Genomic DNA, 17,822 nt, shown 5'->3' with positions numbered 1-17,822 from the left:
TTTCCAACTGGTGGAAGTGGTTGTCTGGATTGCATCAGTCGATGGCACTGCAAACAAAGAACAGATGGAGGAAAGAATGGATTCTGCTAAATATCAAAATCTGGATAGTGCCGTCTTGGAGCCAGTAGAGTTGCTGAAACGAGGTTGGCTTAGACAACAGGACAATGATCCAAAATTGGCCTCAAAATCCAATATGAACATGAGCTGAGGCTTTTGAAACAATGTTCACTGCCCTCTGGCCTAAACTTCTGAAAATCATGTGGCTGGATCTTGTAAATGTTTTCTTGTCTTGTTTGTTTTTTTGTTTTTTTTTTTCAGAATCTCACGGTGGCTAAGGGTATTAATTACTGCAGCATACAGGGATGTACAAACTTTCCCACTTTACATAAAGTACCTTAAACATCTCAAACTCAAGAAAACTACAAATTATTTTATTAGCCCTCGATTGTGCATGGACACATTGACATCAAACCAAGAGTTAAGCTTTTAATTCCTTATTATGCAGGCAGGATGCAGAAATGAATAAATTTTGATACATTGTCAGTGCAGACATGGCTTTGCTCTAAAAGTGCATCAGGAAAATGACCAACTAAACTCATACATGCAGCAAATTGAGAGGAGGAGAGCATAAGGAGGGAAGGATCTTGTTATGCTGAGGGAGCGTTCATTACTCAAAGCCTGTGTTCTATCCATGAGGTTTATCTTCGGGCCTAATAAAGTGGAGCAAAACATATTGTGTAGCAGATTGCAATTTGGGATTCTCTGATTGGAGATGGAGTTAAAAGTGCGTCGGAGGAATTTCGAGAATAGCAGGAAGTACAAAGCAGATCCGCAGATTTCTTTTCCCAATGAGTGAGACCTCTGCTGTGCATAAATGCTCATATGCGTCTATTGTGGAATTTCATGGTGCAATCTTAGCAAGCTAAGATTGCTTTCTATTTCCAGGCTGTTTAGAGGAATCATTTTGTAATCTTCTGCTGATTGTGTCAGTTGCAGCTGGGGAAAGATGTTTTCATCAACACATAACCTTCGAAACATGATAAAAGTATACTAAATGGGTTGTCAATACATTCTGCTGGAAATGCAGCTTCAAAATTATGCTTTACTCTTGCAACATATTTGCACTGAAGGAATTATGTCACGTTGTTATGTTGACGTAAGTAAAAGTAGCATATTGTTTTAGATTAGATGCCACTTATAGCAAGTATGTCATGTATATGATTATGCATTAAACTGCATGAGAACCCCTGTTTAAATGAGCACAACTTGGGAATTATTTACACATTCATCTAAGCATATATGTATTTTATTGTGGAATTATTGCTATTTTTAGTAGCAAAGTCCTCCCACCCCTTTTTTCCATTACCCACCTCCTCACTGCAAGGAGCCAAGATAAACTTGGGTCCTTGTCCAGCCCTGTTTGTCACAGTTTAAGTTGTTTAAAACTTTTTAATTAGCACTCTGACTGCAGATATGGGCAAGGCTAGACAATTGGCTGTGCTGTCGCCATTATCTGACTGTCACGGTCCGACCAGTAAGGCACAAGGACAAAGGCATTATAGAAAAAAATATTTTCTATTTATTTTCCAAAAAATTCTTCACAAAAGACGTCCAACATCAAATCTCAAAAATATTGCAAAATGGGCCCAAAAGAAATCAACTAAGGAATACCTAACACTAAAGATGGAGGAACCTCCGCACTGAGACATGAAGATCAACACACACCTACTTTTTTGAATTACATGTTCTATTTTATTTCCCATTTAAAAGATTGGGCAGGAAAAATTAGTCTCTGTGTAGCATCTTTTTTTTTACAGCTTTGAAAAGTAAATTGTGGATTACTAATGAAAGGGATTGCACTCTTCAAACTGAAATTGCAACAAAAAATATTGGCACTAATTTTTGGTGCCTTCCCCTTTCACCTGATAGCACCTGCTAATAATTCACAGTTGTTTCTCTGAGGATGAGAGAAAAAATATTTGTTGTTATCAACTCTTTTTGGTGACATAAACAGTATCATACAAACCCTACCAAATGTAAAACAAACAGACACCTTGATCGTTTATTCCTCTTCCCAAGAATCTTGTCAGAATGTTTTTATTTTGAATGACATGGAGATAAAACTCAAACATGCACCTTGTGAATAGGAAGGTAACCTGAAGCTCGATGTTTGATCAGACTGGCACATCAGCTTGTCCCATGACAATCCCAACTTTTTTTTGTCATCGCTCTTCTAGATATGTTTTCCCTCTTTCCAAATCAGCACAGAAACGTGAGTTCATCTCAGCTGACATTCTGTATATCCTCCGAGATGAATTGTGTACAAAAAAAAATGATAAAAACCCCAATTCCCTTGATAAGGGGGCTCTGTGAATACATGCCTTAACTGTTGGCATGTTAAGAAATATGAACGGAGTCACCTCTTTTTCTTTTTAAGTGATTTTTCTCAACTCTGCGCTGCAGTTTGTGCTCATTGTGTCACCAATAGTCTGCTTGTTGGTCTCATTGTAGCTAGTGAACCTGTCTGTAATCTGTCGATTTAAAATCGATATGGATCAAACAAAGTTGCTTTGCATCTCAATTTTCCTTCTGAGAATGCAAAGAAGGGTTTCGGATTCGAACTTCATTAAGTCATGTCTGCACAGAACAGCTTGCTCAAAGCTCCATGTGGTCTTTCAGACCAAGGAGACAACTATGAAACCATTTTTACTTTCCCTTCTGAGCTAAGTAAAACAACTATTTGAAAATCCCTTAGAAATTTGCATCACCTGGCCATTTTTTGTGAACTATCTCTCACCTGTCTATTTTTTACTTGCTTTAGTGTTTGCAGTAACGAAAGCATTGTCAGACCTGTCAGCTCATTGCAGAGTTCCCAGCTGCAGTTTGACTTTGCTTTCACTCTAATCAATTTCTTTTGGAGGAAGCTTTTGCTTTTCCCTAACAAAAAGCAGAAGCTTTGTTATGGGACTGAATATTAATTTCAGTCCAACTAAAACTATGATTGGCCAGACTTTGCCAGGGAAAGTAGATTCAAATGAATTACATCATAAAAAGTTGATTTGTTGCACTCATTCTATTCAATACGAAAAGTGTGTATATTAATTGCATACAGACTTGCTTATGACAAGCTTTTACTTCACAAAATTCAATTTTCAGAGGACTCTAAAAATAGTTAATTAACACACAAGTTTTTAGTTATCTCTGGGAGAAGGAAAAGGAGCTGAAAATTTGTTTATTTCATCTCTGCGACAACATAGTGACAGCTTTAAGCAATTATCAGAGAAACTAATTATTTGATAGTTGTCCAGCAGGCAGTAATTTACGGCCTTCCCTGAAAATGTTATATATATATATATATATCTTTGCAAGAGAAATAGGTTACTCAGAATCAACATTAAAGGGAGATTGTGTGGAAGAAGCATATCCAGGGTTTGGGCTTACAGCTGTGTCACTCCTTAAGCTAAGCCACTCCTAAACACGAGACAATGTTTGAAGTACCTGGTTTAATGAGAAAAAAGCACTAGACTGTTGCTGAGGGGTCCAAAGCCCAAACCATACACAGATTCTATGGCGTATCTGTCAAAAGGATAACGAGAGACACAAGACGAGCTGAAGGTTTCCACCTGTGCTTCCTTTTCACCTCAGGAGAGCCACAATCTGATCTCTTTCATGGGATGCTGAATTCATGCTGGAATAAATGCTGAGACACTTAAGCCAGATGGGCAGTGCACAGCAAGAATATTCTAATTAAAAAGGAATATTTTATTGACCAGGTTGCCAAACTGTGTGGATCAAATGCAAACAAGCGTTTGTTGTCGGAAAGCGAAGTTTACTTTTAAAATTTGTAAAACCATACAGCACTCCCCAAAAGCTCACAAACTTGAGATCATGATTTCTACACAAACTTGACATATTTCCCGCATCTGTTTTTCTTGTTACCTTACTTGTCAAATATTGCAGCAATAATAAATGACTAGTTTGACATGTACAGTTTCCAGATTGATGGCTGCAGGAGTAACAAATAATATGCTTACACACTCAAAAGGAGGAAATCAGCCTGTTGTCTACATGTTGTTGGTTTTTTCTTTCTCTGTGCTCTCTTAGCATCTGTATTCCATGTCTAACTCAACTACATCACACAAACAAATAAATTTACATAATTTGAACAAGACATTGATTGTAATTGAAAGAGAAGGCTACGACTCTCAGATCAGCAATTCTTGTAGGCTGCACGTAAGAAAGCTTTGATGAATGACTGTAATTTTGTCTCAATGTGTAGGCTACCAATAGGTAAACAGCAGCTACAGCATGTTCAACATCATACTCTCAAATTAAAGGGGGGGGAAAAGCACTTCACAAAAATGTCACTCAGTCTTTCACATAAATTTGGAGGTAATGAATGTAATGTGTCTCCTTGACAAGGACAGCAGTGAAAAGTTAATACAGTTTCTAACTTTTGGTCTGCTGACAGGCGAAAGTAATGTTCCACTAAATTTAATATCAAACAACATGTTTTGTTGCAGTAAGAGAAAAAAGTTCTCCAAACCAGCCTGATCATGTGAAAACAAATACCTACATCTACATCAGGCGTCTCAAACTCCAGTCCTCCAGTCGCTGTCCTGCAGTTTTTAGAAGTGCCACAGGTAGAAAACACTGAACTTCATTACCTCCTCCTTGTGTAGATCAGTTCTCCAGAGCCTTGCTAATGACCTAATTATTCTATTCAGGTGGTGCAGCAGAGGCACATCTAAAAGTTGCAGGACAGCGGCCCTCGAGGACTGGAGTTTGATGAGAGACTTAGATCTAACGTTTTAAATAACTTGTTCATATTTGTTATTCAGACAAGTTTAAATATTAACCATGAAAATACAAGAAATCTATAAGGGGTCAAATACTTTTTCACCAAATTAGCAATTCTGTAGTACCACGTGTAAAAAAAATCTTTACTGAATTGTTCAGTTTTTTGTTTTGTTTTGTTTCTCTCTTCTTCTGTTGTTTAAGTAAAGGTTGCATCATGGAGTATTTGTTAGCAATGTTTTCTTCCTCTTTGTAGTCACTTTAGGTGTGAGTGTGTACAGTTGACTTGTGTGTATTTGTGTTTCGCTGTAATTGGCTGGTGACCTCTCCAGAGTGTACCCCACCTTCTTCCTAATGACCACTGGGAACTCTATTTCCTAACCTATTTTCAAATTCAGCAACATTTTACTCTTTAACAACATTCATCCTAGAGTCTTTGTATCTTTTAAGTAGATATTATCTAACATGCAGCATATTCATTTTTTTCCTAACATTTTTAATGGTTTTTTGAGCAATGAGGGTTTTTTTTCCAAGGATTTCAATTGCTTTTTTTTTTTTTTTTTTGATTGCAGTCCAATGACCAAGTTGAGAAGTTTTCCATATTTAAATAAACCGTTTAACCTTTGGTCTACAACTATTGCAGACAAAAAAAAAATCTCAAGCTATGACCAAAAGAAGCAAATAACCGATTTTAAATTTGACCTTTAGCCACTTTATTACTAACAACTTGTCATAAAGACAAAATGTGATACTATGAAAAATATCAAAGATAATAATGTTACACTTAAACAAGTATTTGAATGCCAACATGGAGGGTTTAAGATGAAAACTTGGCCCACATTTGAAAATAAAAAATGTGTCTTTAAGGACTTGTGACAGCTGTTTGTTGGTCCCTCCCACTCTCCATTCCCTCTTAAGAAATTGTTTATTTGCTTTAGATTGTTTGTTTTCCCCCTCAAATTTAAAAATAATATTTTACCTCGACTCTCCTTTCTACAAAGAAAGAACAGTTGAGCAGGATGGTCCTGGAGGAGTGAATGCTGTAAGTCAGTGGCTCAATGCAATCAACTGGGTTTCCTTAAATTGAAAACTTTTTCAACGAATTTGAATAATGAATTGAGCTTAATGGACAGTTTGATAACTAGGAATGATTTGAATGCATGGGAAATTTAATTGAAATGAGTTTTCTTTTTTTGTAAAGTGTCTCAATACATTTGTTGTGAACTGGTACTATAAAAATATGCTGAACTGAATTGAATAAAAGCTGTAGAAGTCCAAGTAAAAGCTTTTAAACGCCTGGAAAGTCTGGGGCTTTTGGACCGTTTTTGGAGCTGATGTATTGAAAAAAGCAACAGTGGCTCAAAACATTTCCATCAATCTCTGAATTTTCATTCCTCTGAATCCACTGAAGCAGTTTGCTTCCATTGTAAATAAAATAAAACCTGAACTAATCCAATGCACATGCAGTTATTTATATATATAAGACCATTGTGCATTTGATGCCAAAATCCAGACAAGTGACCCTCACAGACAGATTTTATTGTCACCAGCTGGTAGATTTACAGACTGCCACCTTCACAGCAGAGCGCTGTCAGAACAGATCAATCCATGTCTGTCAAATCATCCATACAATTACCTTTGAACGTCTTCTTTCAAATGGCCAGCCTTCATGTAAACACACTCGCTTGTTACTGAAACACTCACTGAGAGCTGTGCTCCAACCGCTGATCTCCACCTCTTGACAAATCCCAAATTAATTCTTATTACGGCACTGAAAGGTGAGCTGTTACGATGCCTGTGCAGACGACTCTTCTGAGTGAAATGAAAATAGTTTTTTTCTTGACTGCACGTTTAAAAAAACTCCTCCACTTTGAAGACTTAGGAGTCATGTGCTAAACTTTTCATTTAGAAAAAAATACCAGGCAACCAGTTTAAGGACAGAATCTTGATCTTTCCGTCATTGTGATTGATAGACAGTCTTTTCCTTGTTTGTATGTCTGAGTTGAAAAATTGTTGTAATTGCTCTGGTTTCCAGAGCCAAAACATGCAAGCTGTTCCTAAACTTCTGCACACCACTTATAGTAAATTAAAGTGAAAAAAAGAAGAAAGTTTGGATCACTGCCATATGCTTTTCCTGTTTTTGTCTCCTAAAAGTGAAAAGCTGCTATATATTTTATATGTACATTTTTTTTTTTACTTGTCATTTTCAGATTGCAACTCTGAAGCTGCATAAGATGCCTCATTGCTTTGTAGCAGAGCTTGACACATCACTGCAAACTCACACAGAGTCACCTTGCTGCTGGGCTCACATCCAGAAGGAGGCCGTAACGGGGCAACCCAAAGTCCTAAAAGTGTTGTACGAGGACAACGTGGTCTCTCTCTCTCTGTTCCTTCCTGTTTATTGATTCAATCAGGCCCCATTTTTTTCACTCAACATTTGTGTCTGTGAGAAGTAGTGTCTGAGCACTCAAATCAGGAATAAAATGTTCCCACCTTCTTTATTATTCCTCCCTCATCTCTGTCTACTTTCATTGCTTGCAGTGCTATGTTGCCCTGTGCTTTCTTTACTGGGGCTACCTCCATCTGTCACTGCAGGTGTTTTTCTGTTTGTTGTCTGTATTTCTTTGATCACTGCTGCATTACACCAGTGTAAATTTGCGCCCTCGTGCAGTTGTTTGTCTTTGTTGTTCTGTCGCGTTGCGTTAATGTTGGGTGACACGTTTTTTTTTTCTTTTTGTTGTTAAAACAATAAAAGACAGAAAAATTTGTCCCTCGCTGCTTTTCAAATTGCAGCTACTTGGCAATCATGCAAATATCACAAGGACTTATTGAATACCTTGCTATCTCTCCCAACGTAACAATTTATTCCCTCTTCAAACAGCTGAAAGGCATCCCGTGGTCTGAAAGCTCCGCGTGTTCGTTCACAGCAAATTATTGAGGTTTGCTTCTGCCTCTTCTATGTTGTGCAGCAGCTGATCTTTATTGGTCCCTTGGTAATTTATTCGCAGTGGAGAAAAACAAAAGTTATTGGCAACATGTGGAATTCTAATCCCGCTGTTGAAAGGGGAGACATGTTTGAAAACGTTTCAGTACAAATAAGCGTAGAAGTTATTTTAGGATGTCAGATGCACCACAAAAATAGAATAGCACCTTTGTGCTTTATAGCTACCCAAGAACTCTGAATTATGAGCGTCTTTCATCTGTCAATTTCATCCTGTTTTAATTTGCTATCCCGCCACAGACTGTGTGGCAGCGCATGAGAAAGCACAGCTTTTTTTGGGTTGCGCACAACAGCTGAAGCAGATAGCTGAATCCCCAAGGGCTATGGTATAGAGCAGAGTGACAACTGTAAAAACTCTCTGTACAGTCGTGCTTTGTTGGTGGCAACAGCAGTGAGCACATCTGGCTTTGATCACCATGGTGACGGTGTTGCGCGGCAGTGACAGGGCATGTAGAGCGATGGAGACGCACTCTCAGGGGAATCATTATCCTGTTTAGTGAGTCTAATGAGTGGAAAGGTGTTGCACCTCAGCTAACCGTGGGTCTGGTTGAAAACCGGGACCTACTCAGTTAAATATGAAGGGCATACATCTCGCCTGTGAATAAACCATCTGTTCTATAATTTTTATAATTTTAAACAATAAGAAGAATAGGGTTTGATCCAAAGTCATTCAGCCCGCCTACTTTGTCTGAAACTGTAAGCCTCATTATAAAGCATTGTGCATAGAAATGGTGAGATGCAGACTTAAGTTTCAATTGTGTTCACCCTACCATAAGCATTTACCTCTTTTGTTGCTTTTAAAATGGAACCACAGTGTGACTCTTTTGGCCAGACTTACTATAAAAACAAAGAAAGAGAAAAAGGTTTAGATATCAAACTGAACAAATTATTATTATTATTTTTGTTTTATAAAACATCCACAATTAATAAAAAAGCCACACACACAAGGTAAAATAAATGTTTTCATTTATTTTACACTGTGTAAACTAACACTAACCAAACACTTTTGGTTAGTGTTTAGTAGATGCACCTCCTGAAATCGCAGAACTGAGTTTGAATATGTCTAAGACAGGCTGGCACATCTTGATAGTACTTTTTCTCCCATTATTCCACTTTAAAAAACATAAGCTCCATCAGGTTGCTCAGGGACCAGGCCCGATCGGGTCCTTTCAAGTTCTGCCTTAAATTCTCGATTGGATTGAGATCTGGGCTTTGATTTGGCCACTCCACAACATGTCCTCTTTTGTCTTTGAACCATTGCTGTGTCGCTTTTTGCTGGGTGCTCTCGGTTATTGTCTTGCTGGTTAGTGGATCTCCTGCCAATTACTGCTCTCTGACAGACTAAATCAGACTCTCCTGGATTTGTTAATGTTTTTCTGGATATGCATTGGAGGAAATGAGTATTTGATACATTGTTGATTTTTCAGATTTTCTCACTTATTTACTTAAAGAATAGAGATGTGTGTAACTTTTCTCATAGGTACATCTCAACAGTGAAAAACAACCTTTCATGCTCTCTTTTTGGACAGTAAAATGGGAAAAACTGCATGAATCTGAAGTTTTGACTTTCTGGAAACGTGGAATACAAAGTTACAAGTAACCAAAGATGCCATGAAGTGACAGGAACTGTTGTTGGTTTTATGGTTTTAACAGCTGCTAGAAATAAACGTGTCCTTTTTTGAATATCCAGCAACTTTAGTGAAAACTAAAACAGTTTGTCTCCTACACAAATTATTTTAGTTTTCACTATTAGCCTCCAGATCTCTTATTTCAAACATCACTGTAGAGTAGCTGCCAAATATTGTCTTTCTGTTAGTAGCTGAATTAGCAGCTAGGAAAGGGATGGGATCCTGCCAAAACTGAATGCCACAACCTTTAAATATTGTTTCTTTATCAAAACAATAGAGCTTGCACATCATGGTTACTGATAAACACGAGTACAATCTCATCCTTAACCAGACCACAGATCTGTAATAAACCTCCAAAGCCCTTCACCTCTACAGAGAAGACATCTGCAGGCTCAGCTACACAATTTGTTGGCATGGCTTGAGTCCATTTTCCCCCTTAGGTGGAAAAATGTCCACAATTCAAGGTAAAGTTATGGTGAATGATTGCCTCTGCATGCAGAATTTCATTCCGGTGTATACAAAATGTCTCCTGCAGACATTTTGACAACGTCCTCCTCAGCTAATATGATTAATATGAAAATGACCAAACTAAGCGAACCTTCAAAGTTTACTTCAGATTTCAAACTGACTTGCTAAAGTTCACTTTCAACACGGACTATGTTGTAATTTGCGTATTTTTCTGCTTCATATGATCTGAAAAGATGCATATAGTCAGTGTTGCTTTGCACTGGAGATATTCTAATAGCATATTGTGGTGTGCTGCCTTGCTCAGAAGCGTTACAAAGATCTACCATCGATTTTATCACCTGTCTGAATCTGTCCATTTGTTTAGGAAAGAGTCATGGATGTTGGAAGACAAGGTGACTTGTTTCTGAGTTGTGCTTCTATCTTGTCTGTCATTTTGGCGCTGGTCCTGGTCTGCCACGGCGCTGAAACCTCATGCTCAAACAGCACAGTCTCTCATTAAGGGTGCCAGGAACATTGATGGCTTCAGGGAGCAGAGCCAGCTTTGCTGTCACAAACACATTTGTCAGGAGCTTACAGGTATCTGGCATTGAGAAGTTGTGACTACAACCTGAACATCATTTGTAAATCTGAGTTCTCAATATTATTTCTTAGCTTTTCATTGTAGCTCTGGAATTATGTTTAGGGTCATTGTCCTGCAGTAAAGTAAATATCTGCCCTGGTTGCAATTTTTTATGTTTTATTTATTTTTTTTTTTTAGGCTTTTAAAGGGTTTCCTTCTAAAATAGAATTGTTTTGTGTAAATTAATATTCCCATCGACTAACCATCTTTTATGTTCCTTAGTGAACAGAAGCATCCTCACATAACAATCCCATTTCTAGTGACTCCATCCATATAACTAACTCCATACATCAAGTGATGCATGGCGTTAACTTTGCTCAAAACAAATCACTTTGCATGTAAAATCCAAATGTTCCATTTTTGGTATAGAAGAATGTTTCCTGGTCTCAACACCTTTTTGAAGAAGTTTATGTCCACTACACACACTGCTTGTGGGAAACCACAAATAGGACCTTTTTTTTTATTTCTTCTGACAATGGCTCTCATCCGGTCAGTTTGGTGCCTCTGTCTCTTTGCCAAATTTTTACCATTTTCAGATGATGATTTGAGCAGTGCTCTGTGTTTTATAAGTTAACTCTGCTTTAAACTGTCTTCACGTCATCATTCATTATCTGTATAGTTACAATGCATTAATTATCAAAACTACTCGCAAGTGGACTTTGTTTACCAATTAGATGATTTCTAAAGATAAAAAAGGTGAAAAAAAGGTAATGACTATATATGCATAAAACACTTCATGTGTATAAATTTTTCTTTTTTTCCTTCCTCTTTGAAATGACTTTGTTTTAGTTTATCATATAAAATCCCAATAAAATGCATTTAATATAATAAAATAAAATACAATACACAAAGTTTGTGGTTGAAATATGACAAAATGAGGGAGAATCCAAAGGGGGACATGAGAATAATCTGGCCAGGCAATGCTTCTCTGAAAACCAAATAAAGTTAATTTGAAAAAAAAAAAAAAAAAAAGCACAGCAGAAAAACAGAACTTGTTGCTGAATTGCAGCAAATCAGCTAAAGGAAATGGGATTTAAAAACAGAAAAGCCAAACATAAACCTTCATTAACTCCTAACCAGAAGAAAACAAGGTTGCTGGAAGCTGAAGCAAAGCAGGTATGAAGTGTGGATGATTGGATGGAAGTAATTTTTAGTGATGAATCACTAATCTGCTTTGGGCACTGAGAAGATGATTAAAATTTAGTTATGTGCAGGTCCAGTGGAACACAAAAGGATTACTGACTGAAAAACAAAAGCACTTTTCAATAGTTACCGATTTAAGAGTCTCATGAAAAGGAAAAAAAATGCCATAGAAAAGCAAAGGTGGGTCAAAACAATTATGGTGCTTTTCATTTTATCAAAAAGATGGTTTGTAAAGATGAAGCTGTTTTTCAGGAAAATGGGGAATCGTGTGTCTCTAAAGAATGCCCCACACTTTTGTTGTAGAAAAAACAAACAACAACAACAACAACAAAAAAAACAGATTAAATTATCTGGCCAAAAATCATCCCAAAGACCATAAATTAGTCAGGTCAGGGGTAGCAAATAACTAATTGCTGCAATTGTACTTTATCATTTGAAAACTTCTCTGTTATGTCTCAACACTATTTTAATGTAGGTCCAAGAATGAAATTGTTTAAGATTTTTGTGATGCATATGTAATTTCACAAAACACAGATGCTTTAGACATTTCAGTAATGTTCTTGTAAATTTCTCAATATTACTGGTCTTTGATCAAATACATGTTTTTACTTTTTTTTTTTTTTTTAACTGTTTAACATAACATATAATCCCCCTTTTTAAATATAGGCTGCAAGCCAAGTTACAATGTAGGCATTGCTAGATGATTTTTCATTTGCCTATTCATTTGTTAGTATTAATCTATTGAATTTGTATGTATCTTAAACAAGATAAGGAAAGGCAAGGTTATCTAGCTGTAACTGTTTCGAGTTATGTCATTGAAGCCTGGGCAACAGAGATAAAACTTTGTGTGCTATATCTTTTCTACTTCAAGATCCCAAAAATTATAGTTGTACTAACAATTTTTGAAATGGACAAAACACCTCAAACTGTCCTTGGGTCTTTGCCTTTTGTTTTCTGACTTCTTTTTGTCTAATATTTTCCATCCCTGAACCCTCAACCCCTAACTTGAAACCGCATCTTGACATTTAATCTTGAACTCTTTGTTCATGCTCACTCTTTCCTTTAACTATTTAACTATTTTGCTATTAAAAATGTACCTGTTTTTAAGAATGTCTGTTATTTTTATTCATATAAATTCTCACATTTATTTGTTTCATTCTAAAAATATATATCTGCTTGATCACTTCCTGGAACACTGAGCAGCATATTCTCAAATCAATACATGTCAGATAATCACTGAATTCTTCCTATGTGATGAGACAATTTTTTAAAATGACTTTTTTTTTCTAAATGAAGGTTTAAGCTCCTAACAGTGTTAAAAAAAACAGCAACTGCTTGGTAAAGACCTGCATCACACACATACAGTCTGTTGACGGATAAATGAAAATTCATGCTTTTTCTGAGGCAGCTTCTTTGGCCACAATAACCTCCGTGGCTTCAAACCTTGTCTATGCAGTCACATACATCTGTTTTCTGGGTCACAGCATTTGCCAACATCTACTGAAATAGAAAGAAAGTGGGAAAAAAAAGAAAAACAAATCTCTTCAACAACTGGCCCCCGAGTGCAGACCTTTTCTCAATGCCATTTCTTTCAAACTCCCAATCCACTGCTCACTTTATAAAACCTTTCAGCACAGTTCAACACGAGGCAAGTTCACGTTCATGTTCAGTTCCACACAATTCGGTTTGCAAAAACACACAATGAAGTGGGGCCTGTTGGTGGTGTGATTTGAACAGTGTGCCACAAATACAAAACTAAGGCTCCAAAGATGGACCCCGACAGACTAGACATGTAATAATGCTTCATGCTCCAGTAGGTCAGGGGGAAAGCCATGTTATCATCATGTGTTGTGTGCAGCAGAGCTTGCATACATCTTTTATGCTGCTTTTTGTTTTTTTTGTTTTTTTTTCAGCGATGTGGAAATGAGATGATCATCTAGCAGCCATGACACTGACATCTAGCAATGAGGTCATAATCTGATTATAGGTGGATTATTGGTCTTTTGCGTCTGCAGACTTGATAAAAGAACATGTATTCTATGAGAATATTTCTTTTCCATAGAGCTTATTTCTGTCCTGGCTTTTTTTAAAAAAAATAAATATATATATATATATTTCTAATGAGTTCTTCACAAACGCCAGTCATGGCAGCCTGCTCCACCCACCACCCTTTTATCCCCACAGACCAATACACACCAGACTGTGATCAATAAAACTCATAAGTCTCTTCCCCAGACTGGGGGAGCTTCTGCTGCCGACCCACTGAGAATCACTGAGCGTCAGACAGACCAGACATACTCCTTCCACAGGTGCCTTCTGTTGCATACAAATCTTCACTCTGTCCTTCTCCGCTCTGCCACATGCTCCTGTTTCTCTTAAACTTCTGCTTTTTTTTTTTTTTTTTTTTTTTTTCGTACTTATTCCAGTCTCCTGCAAATGTCAACTGGCTGAACTTTGCGACTATGTTTGAATTGTCCCAAAAAGTCGAAAATTCAACTTTTCTGTCATGTTTATGCTCCTCCATTTTATACTCAGACAGATGGTACTTAAGCCTTTATTACAGCCTTTTTCCTCTTTCTTCTGGGATGCTTGGCTGCTGTCTTGTTTCTCAGAGGGAAGCAGTGCTCCAAGGGTTTCATCTATTTCCTCTTCAGAGTCAGTCACTGGATGTTCCCTCAGAATGACCTTGAAGAACCAGCAGGGGTATTTTTCATGAGACCTTTTGACACTTTGCCTCCTTTAACCGTTTTGAATATTTTTTTCTGGTTCACTTGAGTTCCCCTTTGAAAAGTCTTGTTAGCTGCCATCTGATTAGTTTGGGGCTTGCTTTTTGGGTAAAGCTGTTGTCAAGAGTACTTTGGTACTAAGGTTTGAATTCTGCTCGATGATAACCTGCCCCCAGGGCCTCTTTCAGATGTGTCTTCAGCACTTTCATGTTTCTTTGCAGATTTTGTCATAGTTGTGTTTAACTTCCAGTGGCGCAGTCCATCACCTCGCCTTACCTTGTTTGATTTAAGGCTGTCTCTTGCTGTTCTGTTTCCAGAGCCCCTTCTATCCTTTTTTCTTAAATTTTTTTTGTATCTTTTGATCTGCATCATTTTTTCTACCGCCTCTTGCTAGCACAACAACTGAGACTCCCAGACTTGTGGAGCCATGCCAGTCTTCCCCCGAGGTCATCCATCCTTGAGGTTGGACTAAGCTTGCCTTGGTCACTTTCCAGATTCCCCTGGAAGGCCTAAAAAAAAAGGAGCTTTTTTTTTTAGTAGCTAGAGCTGCAGAAGCCACCGATTTTTTCGCTGCTTTGAACGACAGTGGCTTTCGGGCCAAAGCTGACAACATCTCTGAGGCAAAAAGTCTTGCCCAAAAAGAAGATTAAAATGGGAGGGTGCATATTGTTGGTGTGCCCAAGTGCTTCCGTGCTTATGAATTTGTTGATTTGTTTCAAGGCAAGATTTAATGCATGCGCTCACATGCAAACATTTCAATTTTTCATAGCCATGTTCAGCAAATTGCATTAGGGTGGAAGCAGCCCCTGTCAAATTTGCCTAATGAAGGAATCAAGATTAAAATGAAGTTTGGGGGCAAAAGCCACCGCATGCTTAAAAAATAAACAGCTTGTCTCATCTAATTTGCAAATCTTGTAAAATCCTTTGATATCCATTAGATTTATAATATTTCTGCTCTGCAATGTAAATTAGATGGTGAATACATGACTCAATGTTTTCATTAATATGTATTTATATGTCTGGCTTGCCAGTAGTTTTGTGTAAAGCAGATGTGGGGGAAACGGCACCCGTCTTTTTACACAGACATACTGTGCCAGCCTGAGATAGAGGTGTTATTACAGCAACACACATTCAAATTCCCACAACAACTTTATTATCAGAGATTACATGCAACATGAGAATATAATCATGCTGAGCGAGAAACCAAACCAGACTCTCTTTCTCTTCCACTCACACACACACACACACACACCCCTCCACGCATGCACACATGCACACACCCCACACACACGCACACACCCACGCACGCAGAGACCCCATATTCAGGGGTGAAATGAGCGTTAGTTCTGGATTCAGTCCCAGGCGTTGGAATATATGCCAACTGATGTCACACATGGCCACACCACTAATAGGAGCCGGAAGGTTGTGGCGTAAATGAGGAGCTGAAATAGAAGACAAAAAGGAGGAGAGAAGGTAGTGACATTTTGGTGGGCAGGAAGCCCACTGATCCCCTCCCTCCTTGAGTATTGAAAATCAGGTAGCACATGTCAGGGCATGGTCTGCCTTCTCTAAACTTCACAGCTGCATAAGATTCCTGTGTTCTAGATTCACATCAGTGATAAAGGCCTAATTGCCTTTTGTTATGAGTCAGGCTATGGGTATTCATCTGCAATTAGTGAGTGATTTGATGATTGCTTTTGTGTGAACACACGGGCCCATATTGCACGCATGCATTTGAGCATATCAGCCTCAGAGAGTTAACTTTGATGTGTTTCTTTGATTGTATCCTCTGGCAGATAGCACTGCTGTTTGATTTGGGGCGCAGGGGTTAGAGTGTCTGAGTCAGCTCCAGCTCGAGGAACAGTCAGTCCCCCGCTCGTTTGAAATCACAACGGTGAAAAGCTCTCCTCAAAAATCAAGCTTCCTCCAAAATATTCTGTCACTGATATAAGAGACTTTCTACACACCCATAAAAGAAATAAGTTTGCCGGTGGAATTTGAAATATTGAACTTTTTGTACCATGCCACCATGTACTGATTGAAATGGTTAGAATATGCTATGCAGAGACATACCTTCCCATCTTATGTACCACCTTGTTGCAGGTGATGAGGATTATTTAAATTTCATATATAAAAGTAATAACACACATATTTCCCTTTACTATGAGTTGACTTGAGTCAACCAATTCAAAAATGCACTTAATTAGATTTTTATCTTCACAGAAAATTCAATCATACATTAAACTTTCAAGAAAGAACTTGATTAAACCTTTCTGATTCAACATGTGTGGCAGTGTGTTGATGCTGGTGTTACCTGTGTTTTTAAGATGGAGTCCACAGTGTTGGTGGCCTTGTTAAGTGATTTCAAGTCATTAATGACATATTAAGTCTGATTTGAATCACCTGTCTACTCATTAAACCAAAATAGACAAAAAGCAAAACAACTAATATGCAAAACATATTCTTCACTGTGGTGTTTATTTAGTAATCCTAGCTAACTCAAAGGAGGAAAGGTTTAGCCCGATATAATGATAGTTGGTGAGAAAAAAATATTTTCCCACAGTGGGCGCAAATATCTGCGCCCACATAGACTACGGTACATGTACTACATGACGTTTTGCTGTGAACTGCACTGTCCCCAGGAAGCATTGTATTCACCGCAATTCATTTTTGGTCTCAAATGCCCAGGAGTATTTTTGCTACGATTTGGGCAGATCAGAGGAGAGATACAGAGAGGCAGAGTGTGGAACACTGCAATCATGTGGACAACATACTGATTTAAACCCCAGTTTTCACTAATAGTTGTGAACTATGTGGCAAGAGAAAAAAGACGAGAAGAAGACAAGGTCAAAATGAGATTTCCTCAAAAAGTAGAAAGGCTCACGCTTGAAGAAAGGGTAAGAAGTTAAACCATCTGGGGATAGCTCAGAGGGAACTTGCTGCTCCTCTGAATTTAAAGAAGCCAGTTCAGGTGGTTTGGGCATCTGGTAGGGATATATTCCCAATCTCTCCTCTGGGAGTTATTTTCAGTCCCACTGGGAGGAGGACTTGGGCGAACCCAGGACCTGCTGGTGAAATTTAATGGCTTGATAAAGAAACCATCAATGTTCCCCAAGAGGTGGAGGATGTAGCTAAGGAAAGGGATTTCTATAGATGTAATGGCTATCCTGCATAAAATGCACAAGATGCATGAATCCTGCTTTAACAATGATTTTATGATGGCAGCCACAAGTACAATACAACGAGCATGACTTGTAAAATGAGAATATAAAGATGAAAACTCAGATAGTCGCATCAGTTGGTGTAGCAACTATCAAAAGCCATCTTTCATGTTAACAATATTCAGTGAATGCTTTACTATTTGAGATTTTCATCAGTCATGTGAGACCAAGATGTGATTTTAGATATTAGAGCAAACACAAACGTCAACATTTGCTGAG

This window comes from Gambusia affinis, linkage group LG02 (assembly GCF_019740435.1).
Source record: "Gambusia affinis linkage group LG02, SWU_Gaff_1.0, whole genome shotgun sequence".
Lineage (NCBI taxonomy): Eukaryota > Metazoa > Chordata > Actinopteri > Cyprinodontiformes > Poeciliidae > Gambusia > Gambusia affinis.
Note: the sequence above shows the minus strand (reverse complement) of the source record.